Source organism: Haliotis rubra, unplaced genomic scaffold, assembly GCF_003918875.1.
Source record: "Haliotis rubra isolate DU_JTF1 unplaced genomic scaffold, ASM391887v1 Scf1487, whole genome shotgun sequence".
NCBI lineage: Eukaryota > Metazoa > Mollusca > Gastropoda > Lepetellida > Haliotidae > Haliotis > Haliotis rubra.
The window spans coordinates 1-16,507 of record NW_025765433.1 but is presented as its reverse complement, the minus strand read 5'-3'; positions in this window follow the sequence as shown (position 1 = coordinate 16,507).

Sequence of the window (16,507 nt, the reverse complement as noted above, 5' to 3'; positions counted from 1 at the left end):
TTGTCTGTTGTATGTGCTCACTGTGGTGAAAAGACACATACGACAGAAGATTGTGACAGTAATGTCAAAAAATGTACCAACTGTGCAGGAGATCATTCCTCTTACTGGAAACATCAAATGGAGATAAATAAAATTACATTCACCAAAAACATTAGTTTTCCAGATGCCAAAATACTAGTCCAAAGCTCAGAGCATAAGGAGAGGACCACAAGAATAACAAAGTCATCTGCATGTTGTCAGACAAACACACTTGACCTGGGTTAAATCGGAATCTCCTCTGATATTTTCACCTGCAATATCTACACAAACAACAGAATCACTTCCTGGAACGTTTAATAGCCAATCTGAAACATCCTCAGATAATGACTCGCAGGGGTTCAAAGAAACATCCTCAGATCATTGAAGTTTACACGTTTTGACTGTCCAATCAGTCGAATCACACCATCAAAAATACCATCTTGGTGTGAGTACAGATCCATGAAGGCTTTCAGGTTTTCTCCTGTCTCTGGCTGGACTTTTAGTTGGGTACGTTTCAACATAACACCTTCAATTTCCTGGGAAACTGTAGTGACAAGAAGGTCCTCCCTTTAGAACACGATGAATACTTCAGTGAGTAGAGGAAGCACATCCAACAGATTAAACAATGTCTTAATGAAAGTCACAGTTTTTAGTTTTGCAAGCCAGACCTTTGCTTTATAGCTCTGTTCAGTTTGCCCAGTAGCATCATTTTCAATGTGTTGAATCACTGAATGGAGATTTTTCCTGAGCCATCAATTTGCTTGCCAACCACCTCACATTGTTCACATCACTCAAATGAACCAAATCTGTTTCAAAGATCTGAGAAATAGTTTTAAGTTCTCTTCTCATGTTGGGGCTATTGTGGGAGAATGTGAATATCTGTATCAATGCCTCTTCAAAGTTACTCAGTGGCAACACGCCTTTTCCTGCATCCAACAGAGACAGTTTCAGCTTGTGTGCTACACACTGACCAGGTACAACATAGGGAGCTTCCCGCTTGATTGTTTGCCACTCCTGAATGGTTACCCATCATCACAGATGCACCGTCAAAGTTTACAGACACTAGTTTGGGCCCCTCGTGGTATTGTGATACAAGCTTTTCATAACTAATGTCATTAATTTCAAGAGCAGTTTTTATTCCATCCAACACCCCATCAGCACTAGCATGATTTAGAAATACAACTGCAGCATGGAATAAAACTGGAACCCCCCTGGCTTACGTAACGAATAACACAGTTTCCTGTTCAAGAATTGCTGAGTCGGTACTCCCATCACTAAGAATGGCTACATAGTTTGCTCTTTTTTTAAACTCTATGAAATTGCTTGAATAACCTTGCTCGCACCATCAATGTTTCTGTAATTATGCCCTATATCCACACCAACCCTGTCAAGCAAGTCTAAGTGCATTGCAAAATCACTAAGTGGTTTTCCTTTGCGTGTAATGAGAAATGCTGTCACAAACAATTTCTCAATTTGATCATAATTCTTATTGCCTATGTTTTTAAAACACTTCAAAAGTTTTCCGTCCGTCTCTACTTTATCATAGCTTGTCCCAACCTCCAAATCACTGGTTTCACCGCTATGAATATAATTTGACAAACACTTGGCATGAACTGCTGAACTATCGTGAATTTTCAGATATTCTATTCTGAATTTTGAGCACCCACTGACAAAAGTGTTCTTGACCCCATACCTCGTGGATAAAGACGGAAATCGTGCACAATATTCACAAGTCATAACGCCTTTTTCTTCGTCGTAAAGTAACCATGGCCATTTCGAACACCAAGACTTCTGAAATTGTCTACAACGTTTCTCGTTGTCGTATTTTATATCTTTAGACTTTAGGCGCAAACATCTGCTTCGGTTTCATCACCCGAGGCCTTCGTTTTTAACCGATTGTGGCCGATTGTAAAAATCTATCGATCAGTTTCTCTGACATTTTTCTTACATGAAACGGGGCAGTCGTCTGCTATTCAATCTTGGCCTATTCATGAACTCCAGACTGCTCCTGGGCTCACGATACTGCTACAGGAGCTGATTACATACATTATCAACTCCTGAAGCACCTACCAGAATCATGCCTTGAGACCCCCTTACACATTTTTGATGATATTTGGACGTCAGGGAAATTTCCTTCCTCATGGTGTGACACTATAGTAGTACCAATACCTAAACCTGGGCGTGATCACACGAATCCGTCTTATTATCGACCAATCTAACTAACTAGCTGTGTTTGCAAAACCATGGAACGCATGCTAGATAATCGATTTGTTCGGTACTTGGAAACAAATAACCTTATAACAGATATACGGTTTCTGTAAAAACACAAGTACTGTCGATAAACCGAATGCGTTTAGAATCATTTGTTAAAAACGCTCTAATTAATAGACAACACACTGTGTCTATCTATTTTGATCTTGAGAAAGCATATGACACTACGTGGAAATATGGCATTTTAAAAGATTTACATGGCTTCGGATTGCGAGGCCGTTTGCCTCAGTTTGTAGCTAACTTTTTAAATGACAGACAATTTCAAGTCGCGTGGGTTCATTACAATCAGGATCAAGGTGTCCCACAAGGCAGTATTTTGTCTGTGATTTTATTTAGTATCAAGATCAACAGTGTATCAAAGGTTTTAAATGATTCAATTGATGGATCGCTTTTTGTGGATGATTTCAAAATATGCATACTATTGAACGGCAACAAAATAAATAAATGGTATTTAGAAAATGGTTTTTAATTTTATAAGTCCAAAACTAATTGCATACATTTCTGCCGTAAATACAAACCACATAAAGACCCTGAACTATTTGTAAAGGGAACACCTATCAACTGACTGACTGACTGACTGACTGAGTTTGGTTTTACACCGCTTTTAGCAATATTCCAGCAACATCAAGGCAGGGGACACCAGAAATTGGCTTCACACATTGCGCCCATGTGGGGATTCGAGCCCGGGTCGAGCCAACGCTTTAACCATTAGGCTACCCCACCGCCCCGGAACACCTATCAAAGTTGTAAAGGAGGCCAAGTTTCTGGGTCTTAGTTTTGACTCCCACTTGACGTTTTAGCCACATATTAAATCTCTTAAGGCTAAATGCTTGAGGGCATCCGACTTGTTAAAAGTTGTTTCCAATTCAAAATGGGAGGGGATCAAACTACCCTACTTATACAGATCACTCAATCGCTCAAAACTTTATTTTGGCTCCATTGTATATAGTGTAGCCTGTAAAAGCAGCCGTAAGATGTTAGATTCTATCCATCACCAAGGTCTCAGACTCTGTCTTGGATCTTTTAGAACTTCTGCTGTTGATAGTCTCTACGTCGAGGCAGATGAGCCATCTCTTACACAACGACGTATAAAATTATCTTTACAATATACTACAGAACTATAGTGTATATATGATACAAATGGTAAGATAAATTGGGTAACAAATACGTGAAATATGCTTGAAACTTATGGATTTGGATATGCTTTCAAACTTGATTGTATTAGCTTCCCTTATTAAATCTGTAACACAAAGGTTAAAAGATATGCATTTGCAACTCTGGATTGCCTCGATAACTCTATCACCCAAACCCTCATTACATAACACTTTTAAATCAGATCTTATTGCAGAGCATTACCTCCTTGATGTTAACATTAAAAAGTTAAGAACGGCAATTGAACGACTACGATGTACATCCCAATAATTAAATATAGATAAAGGCAGATATCATTATGTTCCACGAGAAAATGGACTGTGTATGTTATGTGATTTAGGGGTGATAGAAGATGAATATCATTTTATATTAGTTTGTCCGTATTTTCACAATTTAAGAAAGCTATATATCCCCTTCATTTTACCGTATCAATTACTGTGAATATAAATTAAGGTTATTGTTGAAAGCAACAAATCTACAAATTGTTAAAAATCTATCGATGTACATCTATCATTGGTTCAACAGTAGAAAATCTGCTTTAAAAACCACGTGACTGTGCACATTTGCATTGTACTACAGGCATGTGGCCTCTTCAGTACCCTGAATAAATGAAATTGATACAAAACTATACTCTAACAAATCTAACCCTGCATTTAATTGTCTTCAATCCCCTCTATGAGGATTTATGCAATAAGTGATCTTCTCTTGTTCCGCCTCTTGAGCTCAGAATTTAACCTTTCATTTCTGCTGCTGGCATTGAGCTGGACAATATATCTCCTTCCCGTCTTCTTTCTTCTCCTCCTTGGCAATTGGTTAGGCCCCAGGTTGACCTAACATTGACCGCATTTAAAAAAAACCAGAAACTAATGAATTACTGTATGAACAAGAATTTAGTCAATTAAGAAATAAATATAATGCATATAAATCCTTATTTATAGATGGATCCAAGGGTGGTGGCGCTGTAGCTTGTGCCACTGTCACTGGATCCAAAATAATATCTTCTCGATTGCCTTATAACAGCTCTATTTTCACAGCGGAAGTTAACGCCATATTAACAGCCTTAAAATATATTAATACGCACCCTAAATATAAACAATATATAATCTTTTCTGACTCTCTTTCTTGCCTTCAGGTGATTAAAAATCTTTCTTGCAACATCCACTATTAATAGAAATTATTGAATTGTATAATGATCTTGCCACTGGCCAATACGACATTGTCCTTTGTTGGTTCCCCACCCACGTTCACATTTCTGGGAACACAATGGCCGATCTGGCTGCTGAAGCAGCACTCAACAAATCTGTGACACCACTTCTTATCCCATACTCTGATTACAAAACTAACATTAGAACCTACATGCGTGATCTGATGCGGAAGAATAGGGACACCCAATTAGTTATCAATAAATTACATGAAATAGAACCCTATATCGGTTACACTTACTTGGGTTGTCAGTCCAGATTTGAAGAGATCATCATACGACAATGTCGTATTGGCCACTCAAGATATACTCATGCATACCTATTGAAAGGTGAGGATTCTCCGTTTTATATCCCTTGTAATGAGCGAACCACGGTCAAGCATGTCCTGCTAGACTGTGTTGAATTCTCCATCATAAGGGATAAATATTTCAATATCAAAACAGTAAAGGACCTTTTTAATAAAGTTAATTATCATTGATTTTAAAAGGGATAGATTTGGTAAATGAATTTTGACATATGTTTTGTAAATAGATAAAGTTTTGTAATTGGTAGTTCAGATTATCAACTTGGAATGTTAGTGGCTGTATCCTCAAAGTGGGTTGAAGTATCATAAAATCATTGTACTCCTGAGAGGGTACGTAAGTCCCCAAACCTTTGAAAGTAACATTTCACGTACCAAGTTTTTAAACGTAGTATTTTCTTTAAATTACGGATAAATTATCCTACAGTCGCCAACGGCTGAAGGGATGGTGTAAAACAAGCTAGGCTCCATGCAGGTAGCACAAGTAATTTAAGTCCCCATGGTTCCTACTATGGTGATCTACCTTCAGTTGTTGGCGATCTATAGCCCGTGTTTTATATTGTATTGTCTTCTTTAATTACACTGTTTTAGTTTTACATGCTAGTTTTATGTTCATATCTGTGATACTCTTGTATTTTTACTGTCCATCGTCAACAGGTTTAACTCTTCACAATGTTTTCATTTTTGTATTATATAAATTGTTTTCGTCACGACATGGCTGAGATATTGCCGATGTGATGTAAAATATTAACTCACTCACGCACTAGGACACATATAAAAGTTAAACCAGTAGATAGACCTTTATTCATGAAGGATTTAGGCCTCCGACCCATGTTCATACAAAAAGTGGAACCTGTGAACGGATATTGCATTGGAAGTAGTACATTTTCCACCAATCGGATGGCCTAATTCAATTTCTGCGGATCTGCTCAGATCACTTGAATGTCAAGGCCATCTATGGCCGACAAGTGAGTATGATTGCCGATGGTTTTGGAGAAAGTGCCTGCTTACTGTCGAGGAAATGATTTGTAGATGTTGCAATAAGTTTTTAGACCCGTGGAATGCCGCTGCCGATCAAATTAGCCCTACATAGGTGCTATCAACGTGGCTGGAATTAATAAACGAATTTAAAAGGTGAGTTTTCGCTTTCTTGGGTGATCCATGATTTGGGCTTAGAATTGCGGAGGTAGATGTTTTCGGTGAGTCGTGGCGTATAACTTTTTAAATAATGATCCGATTGTGACCATTTATAACTCATTTTGTAGGGCAATCATCTCGCTTTCGATCCGTAGGCCTGGACGGGGCCTTAAAAATAGTTTACGTAGTGAAATCTAACTTTGATTGAGGAGGGGGTGGTTCCGCCGTTACATCCCTTTCCTTTTATGTAGTACTAGGGTAGAGTCTATATACCTATAAGTCTTTCTAACGCTGTTTCTTAGCGTGACACGCCCCTGTGTCTTCAACCTGTGCTTTTGCTAAAAGTGCAATCCCTTCCGGTACTACTAGTTCCAAAGTTGAGAGAAATTTTCCAAATTTCCAAATTATAATTCTAGGCGGTGTCCAGATATTTCCCAAAAGTAGCCAACATGTGCGCAAAGGAAAAAAATATGGGCAGGTTACCTGAATTAACTAAAATGGGCGCACAATGTACCACCACACCAATATCTGGAGATTGTTAATTTCAACAATTTAACGTTTCAACCCTGACATTCACGAAGATCTACTTCCATCGTCTATTATATACTACCCACCCATAAATGTGAGTGAGTGAGTTAGTGAGTGAGTGAGCGTTTACGCCGCTTTTAGCAATATTTCGTCGGGGGACACCAGAAATGAGCCTCACACATTGTACTCATGAGGATAATCGAACCCGGGTTTTCGGTGTGATGAGCTAACGCTTTAACCACTAGGCTACCCCACCGACGCAAAGTACTGTAAAGTGCAATCAGACAGATTTAAGTTCTTTGTATGCAGGTGTCTGGGTACCCTTTATGATATGGTGAAGTGCAATTAGCAAGCTTTTAGTTTTTGTCTCTCGGGCTCTGCAAACCCTTTGTAATATTGCGAGTCATCAGCGTACAGGAATTAGCTACTTCGACCAGAACCCAAGAAACAGACAGCTATTCGAGACATGAATCAACCGACATTTCGTGCAGTTGTTTGTATTTTGTTTAATGCCACACTCAGCAATATTACAGCGATGTGCCGGCGGTCTGCAAATAAACGGGTCTGGACGAGACAATCCAGTGATCAACATCATGAGTATCGATCTACACAATTGGGATACATGTATCAATCAAGTCAGCGAGTCTGACCACCGATCCCGTTAGCGGAAGACTAATCCTAACGGACCTTTACGGGTTGACAAATCGTGCAGAGCTGGAATCTTTGCTAGGTATGATGAACTATCTTGGAAAAATTGCTGAGTTTTAAAGATCACTTATACTCTAGGGGGTCATAAATACATAAATCACTAATTGGTATCGTTATAAGTGAAACCCCGTCATTAAAACTACTCATTTCGATCTTTAATTAACTTAAATCGACCTTTTTGACAACAGTGCACAATTCTCACCCGCGAACGAAATTTCAACCAATCAGAGCTGCGCGTCTCTGTGACGTCATATGATGAATAGATATGAGGGCCAATGCAGAATTCATGTATATTTCAGGGGGTAAATGATCTTGTTTACAGGTTTGTATAAACCTGAAATCGTGACAACTGTTGTGAAAAATGAAAGCTATATGTTCTCACAATCTACTGTCATTTCATTTTGTCTCCTGCTTTGCCTAGTTACCGAGTTACAACTTGTTTTCATAGACGATTCTGTCAAAATCGTTTGGTGTCGCTAGGCCTTATTTGTTCGCGCCAGACGCTAGTGATAGTGAAAACGATGATCAGCCTCGCCCATTACGGTTACGGTTCATTTCTTCAACCCAAACAGTGCGACATTAAGAAGGGTGGATGCCCATCAGATGCAGTTATTGGAAATTATCCCGGTAGTTATTGTCTGATTGTAATCAAGTATCAAAGCAGTGTGGGCTTTTTCAGGTTTTCTAATGCCTGGATGGTATAAAGACCGATTCAAATTGATCCCATTTCTAGTGTTTTTTTACCTCGATAACTAATCATGTCATGTAACAATATGACGTCTATTACGTATGGTATAAAAATTGGACTTCTGATTTATTTGAATCCGTACACTAGACAACCCTACTTTGCCATTGCTAGAAGAATCTGAAACTTACTCAGGTAAATAGGTACATACAGTTTTAGCACACAGCAAATGCTTATATGTATTTCTTATGCAACAATGAAGTTCTGTTTGTATTTTCAAAAAAGTGTCGGCCCATTAGTTTTTACATGCAATTAAAATTGCATGCAATACAGCAATTAATACTCCCTTGTTGTAACCCGTGTTAGGTGGTACAACCTACACATGTTATTTGTCATCATTCACGTGATGGTCAGTTAATGAATTTATAACAGGTATAATTAGTGGTAACTCCATTTAGATTACCCGACAAAGGTTCCCATTTGGCATTTCTTGTGTCTGGAGTAAATATTCAACATTATAAACATCGATCAAATGATTTACCAATAACACGCTGATTGATTAATCACTTTTATCTTGCACAGCGGATTTATTGTCAAAAGGTAGTGTTTATGTATGTAGATTTATTAATCTATACTGAATGCACTCTGTCGTGTCTGTGTCTGTAAAAACAACGTCCTTCTTTCAAAGGATTAACCGCCAATACATTGATTGATTACTCATTATTGGCTAACTAAATTACCCTTTTTTAAAGAATAGTAGACATTATGCAATAATTTAGTTGCTAGTTGTGCTATCTAGGGTGACCAATGAGACTATACACCAACGTGAAATACCTGAAACGAAAGATCACCTTTTCCTATATTAGACTGTTAAAAGATACATCACATGGAACAGCTGCAGATGAATGGCATACCAATCCTTTTTTCTGGATATCGATGGATACATTCCTCGAACAAGGTAATAGCCTGACATTGTTCCTATAACTTTAATCTGTTTTAATTTTAATATTTGCATTTTGTTTCTATTCATTTGTCGTAGCATTCAACAGAATCATTGTTTTCGCCGTGAAGTGTAATGAGGCAAACAACATACACTAGGGCGTGTGTGCGAATAATGATTCACATTGGCAAACTATAAAATGTCTAGATATTACAGTCCTGTTATAAATTCACTATAAGTATCAGCAGATCGTCAGCTTTTTATCTAATTTCAAAATGCATACAAGTATGATAATAAACTAATTAGGACCAAATATACAGACGTACATTGACTAATATCTACATATTGGTGAGTTGACGTTAACCACGTGAATGCAGCAAGACATTTATCGTGCAGTATTGTCACTTCGACCCCCACCTCGCTTCCGTGGAAGAAATCGTTATGTTATAAGTTGTGTCATGCAAAATCCTTTTAATCATGATTCAAATACATATTTAACTATGAGCAGAAAGTAGGTTTGATTTTCTAACTTGATGAAAACAAACCAAACCTGTCGCGATCATCCGCCAGTCTGGGGATAAATGCTATTTAGGTTTGTTTTCACCGAGTTACAAAATCAAAACTACTTTCTACTTGTATTAAAATATGTATTTGATTGATGGCCAATAGGATTTTGCATAACATAGCTTATAACATAACAATTTCTCTCGTGGAAGCGAGGTGGATGTCAATATAATACTACTTACAGTATTATTGTCACTTCGACCACAACCTCGCTTGTGAGGACTGACTGACTGTTTTACGCCACTTTTAGCAATATTCCAGCAATATCACGGCGGGGGACACCAGAAATGGGCTTAACACATTCTGCCCATGTGGGGAATCGAACCCGGGTCTTCGGCGTGTCGCTTGCGAGGAAGAAATCGTTATGTTACAAGTTGTGTCATTGAAAATCTTTATTGTCATCAATCATATACATATTTTACTACAACTAGTAAGTAGTTTTGATTCTTTAACTTCCGGGAAGCGATATGAACACAAGTAGGACATCGTTTCAGGCGGATGTGGAGTTTGCGTCAAATTGGGTTATATATGGTGCAATGCACGTTTGATTGCTAATTGGCGCTAATTGGGAACCACCCCTCTAGGTCTATACTTATCTGGGTACTTTTGGAAACATCAATTCAGGTAGAATGTGGGTTAATTTTACTGAAAAGGAATAGAAACAACAAAACTATTTGCAGAAATGGAACCTCTTACCTTACATTACCCGTAATTTCATTCCCCAAAATCTGTTTTAAATACTTTTCATCACCTTTATTCGTCTAATAATATTTTAATCATATAAGATGCGGCATATGCGATAAATTCACCATCTTGATATAACTGAAGCTGAATTGTGGAGTTTGCGTTAAATTGCGTTATATATGGTGCAATGCACGTTTGCTTGCTAATTGGCGCGATACTGCAGTCTATCGAAGCGTCGTAAAATATGTTTGAAATTGTCGTTTTAAGGTTTGTGTTCTTATCCCAACATTGTTCTGGCGCGTATTTGTTTCGCAACTGTTCACGCCGCACACCACCAGTCTGTTGGTAACTGAGTCTGAGCCAGACAATACAGTGATTGCATCATGAGCGATTGGGAAACGATGCAATGCAATCGTGTCAACAAGATGCTGTCTCCCCCCTTATATTGATGTAATACGCTGGAAATGTCCTGTAAATACTTACTGTGCAATTCGTTGTGTATATATAATGTATTATTATGTTTGTTTGTCTGTTGTTTTACGCCGCACTCAGCAATAGTCCAGCTCTATGGCGGCGAGCTGTAAATAATGGAGTCTGGACTAGACAATCCATGAGCATTGATCTACGCAATTGGGATACGACCATGTTTACTGATTAATCTTTGCAGAATCTATAGTGCACATGCTGATCTCAGCATTACTGAGGAAGGAGATTTTGCTGATGCTTCTATGTTTATCAGTCCACGTAATAATGGCGACTAGGCTGACGAGGACAGTGGTGAGGGGGTTAACTGTTCACAGGTTAACTGTTCACAACACCACAGGTTGATATTTATCATGGGACGCTATCGCGGTGGTTAATGTTGTCGCCATCGGGATTATGAACGGCTACTGACATTTAGCATTACAGATATATTTTCAGTTGACTGATGTTTAATCTTCATTTCTGTCACAAATAATGTGACACATAGTCGCAACTCGTGTAATACCATTGCAGCAATTCCGATTGTCTCGTTTGACCGTGAAATTGAAGCAACTCTCCATTATCGCGGTATTGCTATTTTCTTACTGTGGCATACGACCATGATTACTGATTTTGCTGATGCTTCTGTGTTTATCAGTCCACCTAATAATGGCGACTAGGCTGACAAGGACTGTTGACAACATGACAGGTTGATGTTGTATGCATGAATGACTTGATAAAATTTACCACGAACAGGCTGAAACTGAATTTGTAATAATGTATATCTTGAGAGAGGGTGTTTATATGAATTTACAAGGAAGATCCAGTATATTAGTATGTAAAAGTAGTGAAACTCAAAAATATATCTCATTTTGTAAAGTGAGGAAGGCAAATAATAAATATGCCACATATATGAATGCATGTATCTGAGTGTTGAAATTACACTCCCTTTGCATTGCTGGGGTCAAACGTGAAAACGTTGCAATGCTCTCGGTAAAATGTTATCTAAGAGGAGTAGCCCAATGGTTAAAGCGTTCTCTCGTCAGACCGAAGACCAGGGTTCGATTCCCCACATAAGTACAACGTGTTAAGCGCATTGCGGGTGTCCCCACCGAGAAATTGCTGGAATATTGCTATAAGCGGCGTAAAGCCATACTCAGTCGTTCACTCGGGACCAAGACAAGCAGCGCTGTACATCTTTATGGTATATTCCGTAAGTGTATGTATAAGAATCATAACTATCATACGCTGACAAAAACATTTTATTATGGTAATCAATGTAATGATTAATGATTGAATTTAGGTACTCTTTTTGTCACTGATGGATGACTGGGCATAAATATTCTTAAGTGAGTGAGTGAATATGGTTTAATGCCGCGTATGTCCAGTTGTATGACGAGATCTCTGCTGAATGTGGGACGTCACCCGGAAGTGATCCAAGTCTTAGGCGTTTACCACTTTGCTGAAACTAGCAGAGCCATAGGCGGATCCAGAGGGTGGGGGTGGGGTTGCGGTGCGCACCCCACCACCCCTTGTGCTCAAAGTTTGTTAAATGACCACTGAAAATTGGGTGAAAATGAAGTGTGCACCCCTCCTTTTCTCAATAGTGTGCACCCCCACCTTTCTCAAAAAGCTGTTTCCGCCCCTGCAAACACTGGTATAATTCTGACAATCATAATCATAATTCGAACACACAACCATTTCAGGTTTCTGACATTCCCAAGGGAGACAAGTCCGCCTGTCATCCGTATCGCCACATTCGTAACCCACTCGTGTTATTCTTGGAGGGTACGGAAAGGGGCGAGTGGTGACGAATGGTATCACCACTGTAAGCAAGAGTTGTAAATTGCTCTCATCTTCATATAAAAGTGACTCGCTCGAACACTGACTGTGGCGTGAATAAGATCGGGGACATGCAATCTGATTCACCAGTTATGCAGTTCTGCTAATCTGTGTCCATTGTGACAGAACGCGTTTCCGTTTCACATGTTAGACTGTGGCTTACCCAACCAGGAAGTAGAAGATGCAGCTGTTACTGTACGCGCAACCTGGAGCGTGGGAATCCTTACGTTAGGTTGATATTCACGTGGTACACTCATTGAGCCCATCGTTGACAAATCCTTTCAAACTCTTCCAATAGGGACTAAATACGATTGATGTGGAGTTTAGATTCTGAAAATGTTTCATGTTCGGAAAGGTTCGTGTGACTACCTCAAGACGTGAAATACTGTTTGGTGCGGAGTTAAGCCAAGTAGCTCTTCCCATACCCACTCATCCACCTCGCTAACCATTCCGCCGCCCAACTCAGCATCACTCACTCACTCACTCACTCGTTCACTCACTCACTCACTCACTCACTCACTCCACTCCTCACTGTCACCAGTTGAATAACTTGTCATGCACCTCACTAGCTCACTTACTCCCACTCACTCGCTCCACTCACTCACTAATTGTCACAGATTGAATAACTGTCCAAGCACCTCACTAACTCTCTTGCTCCACTCACTCACTCACTAATTGTCACTTTTGAATAACTGTCAAAGCACCACACTAGCTCTTCACTTACTCCAGTCTCTCGCTCCACTCCACTCACTAGTTGTCACAGTTGAATAACTGCCAAGCACCTCACTAGCTAAGGTGCTCCACTCCTCCTCACTCAATAATTGTCACAGTTGAATAACTGCCAAGCACCTCACTAGCTCAGTTGCTCACTCACTAATTGTCACAGCAGCTGAATAACTGTCAAGCACCCTCACCAACTCACTTTCTCCCACTCACTCACTAATTGTCACAGTTCAATAACTGTCAAGCACCTCACTAACTCACTTTCTCCACTCACTCCACTCACTCACTAATTGTCACAGTTCAATAACTGTCAAGCACATTCTGTTGGAATGTGTCGATTTTTTCACTTATTCGCCAGCGTTTTCATAGCAAATCATAGGATTCACTCCAGACCTCCACACGTCAATCTTGAGAGCTCATCGGCCTTGGACCCACCCACCCTTGTTGTTACGGAGACGAAGTGTTCATGGCCAGGGCAATCCAATGGATGTAAACTGGGTGGAGTGGGTGAAGTGTTGTTTTTACGCCGTTGCAGTGCTGTCGTATGTATCGTGCAGTACACTAATCTGGACGGACAAACCGGTTTTTAATCACCAATGTTATGGCGCTGGTTGAGTGTGGGGACGGGGTAAGCATAGATAGCGTTAACTGTTAATGAAATGTGGTGTTGGAGCTCTAAAACAATTACGGTTGCTCGTGCAAATCACCAATCATTTTTCAGAGCTTTCAGCGGGCGGTTGGGGTGGCCTGATGGCGTGCCAGCATTCGCTCGTCGCGCTGAAGACTAGGGTTCGATTCCCCACGAGCACAATGTGTGAGCCGTGGTGTGCCATACCGTGATGTGGCGGAATGTTAGCACAAAGCTGACGTGAACTGGCTCTTGCTAATCAGGTTCGAATGGCGTTTCTGTGCGGGTGTCTGGATTGCTGGGTAGACCGGGTTTGGAGTTAATGAAAGGTGCGGTGTTGGGCCCTGTCATTAGATATGGGTTTGCTGAAGTTCATCAGGCCAGTGGTGGGTTAAAGGCTTTGCGTAATGAAGCAGTATTACGGCCATGTAATGCATGAAAACAAAGTGTTGTATAAGATGATATGATGGACCAAGGGACGTTAAAATGCATGGTTGGGTATGTCACGTGTTGTTGTTTTAATGAGCCAATATCGCGAATTAATGCGGAATGATGATCAATTGATTCGTGTCGTCAGTTAAAGCCAGATATATAGGCCACTTCAGCGGCAGGTTAGACCGCAGCTAACGGGATCAGGCCTAGTGATATAAACAGTCGAGGTTGGGCATTACCCAGCCAGTCATAAATGCGGCGGTTCCTGGCGACTCACGGTCTACGTTGCAGAGGAATCATGACGGCGAATGTTGCGGGCGTTTCAGTTGATGTTAGGCAGGACTGCTGACTGAAGTGTGTTTGCGGAGCTCAGCGCTGGCAGGCGGTTTAACGGCTGTTTGTTGGTGTACGGTATGTACGGACTGTTGACAACTTTGGTGGTGTCGTTTAATGGCTTCCATTCGGTGACTTCGTATTGATGGGTCATCGTATCGGGCGGGATTGGATTTGATTGGTGCAATGCTTTCGCTGGTTGAATTTCCGGTGGTGAAACGGTGTCGGGGTGCGTGGATGTCGTGATTGTGATTGTTGTTTATTTCGAGTGCGTCCTGATTTTGATGATTGTCGTGATTGATGTGGCAGTAACGTTTATGTTATCGAACGATGTTGTGATTGTGTCGAGTTGATGAAGGTGATTGTGTTGATGTTTATGTCGGAGATATTCATGATTGTCATGATTGTGATGGATGAACGCTGTGTATGATAATGCGGTGATGTATTGATGATGGTCGGGATCGTGATGATTGTGTTTATTGTCAATGCGGAGTGTTGTCAGGATTGTGATTTGATTGTGTTATTTCGAGTGTGTTGTGATTGGTCAGGATTGAGATTGTGTTGTGTTTATGTCACGAAGTTAGTGTGATTATGTCAGGATTGAGTGTGTATATCACGAAGAGTGCGTTGTGATTGTGTCAGGATGGGATTAATGTTTATGTCACGAGGTGTGTTGTGATTATTAATCAGGATTGGTGTGTTAGTGTTTATTTCACGGTGTGTTGTGATTGTGTCAGGATTGGGATTATTGTTTATGTCACAGAGTGTGTTGTGATTGTGTCAGAGTTATTGATTGTGTTTATGTCACGAGTGTGTTGTCGGATTGTGATTTTGATTGTGTTATGTCACGGTGTGTTGTGGTGTGTCAAGATTGTGATTGTGATGTGTTAATGTCACAAACTGTGTCATTATTAATGGCAGGTGTCAAGGATTTTGTCAGTGATATGTAACCATTATTATCACGGAGTGTGTCCTGATTGTCATTTCACGGACGAATAGTTTATTCCATTACTTCAGACATCAAGTAATGATGCTGACTGCAGAGTGTCATTGTCACGTGATCTACATAGTGGGTACATATCACATTCACATAAAAACAACAACAGCATGGATAATATCATGGCTGTATTTAATACTTTAGAAGATTTATCGTATGACGTCTTAAATATACCCAGCACCATCAGGAGAAATTTAAGGTATAAATGAATACTTTTCCACATGTAAAGTAAATGTAATGTTAAATGCTGAGTCTCAAGATAAACAATATGTCGCAACTGAGGCCATGACGGCATCTCTATGAACCGTTCGATCTACATTTTAAATAGCAGATGTGAAATGTCAGAAACTTAACTTTCTATTAAATGAATGTAAGAAATAACTGCGATTGTGTGTATGTGTAATGTATGTATGTATGTATGTGTGGCGTAATGAATCAGCGTATGGCAATGTATGTAATAATGTGAATGTGTAATGTGTATGTGTGAATGTGGTGTTGTGACGACAATTGATTGTACTGTGGATGTAATGTGAATGTTGTGACGACGAGTGATTGGCCACTTAATGGATGTTATGCTTGAATATTGAGGGCATGATTTATTGCTGGCGGGTCTTAATGGCGGTGAGCGACAGATTGATTTGTACTTGAATTAGCCAATGTGAATGTTGTGACGACGAGTGGTGTACTTGTGGATGTTATGAATGTTGTGGACGACGGCCTTGATTTACTTTATTGTGGATGTAATGTGAATGTTGTGAAAACAGGTGATTTATTTGCTGTGAATTCTTAATGTGAATGTTGTGACGACAGATTGATTGCTGTGAATTAATGTGAATGATGGCGATGACGATGATTCGCGGAATCGACGGCATGATTTGTGGATGGCGAAGTAACACCGCG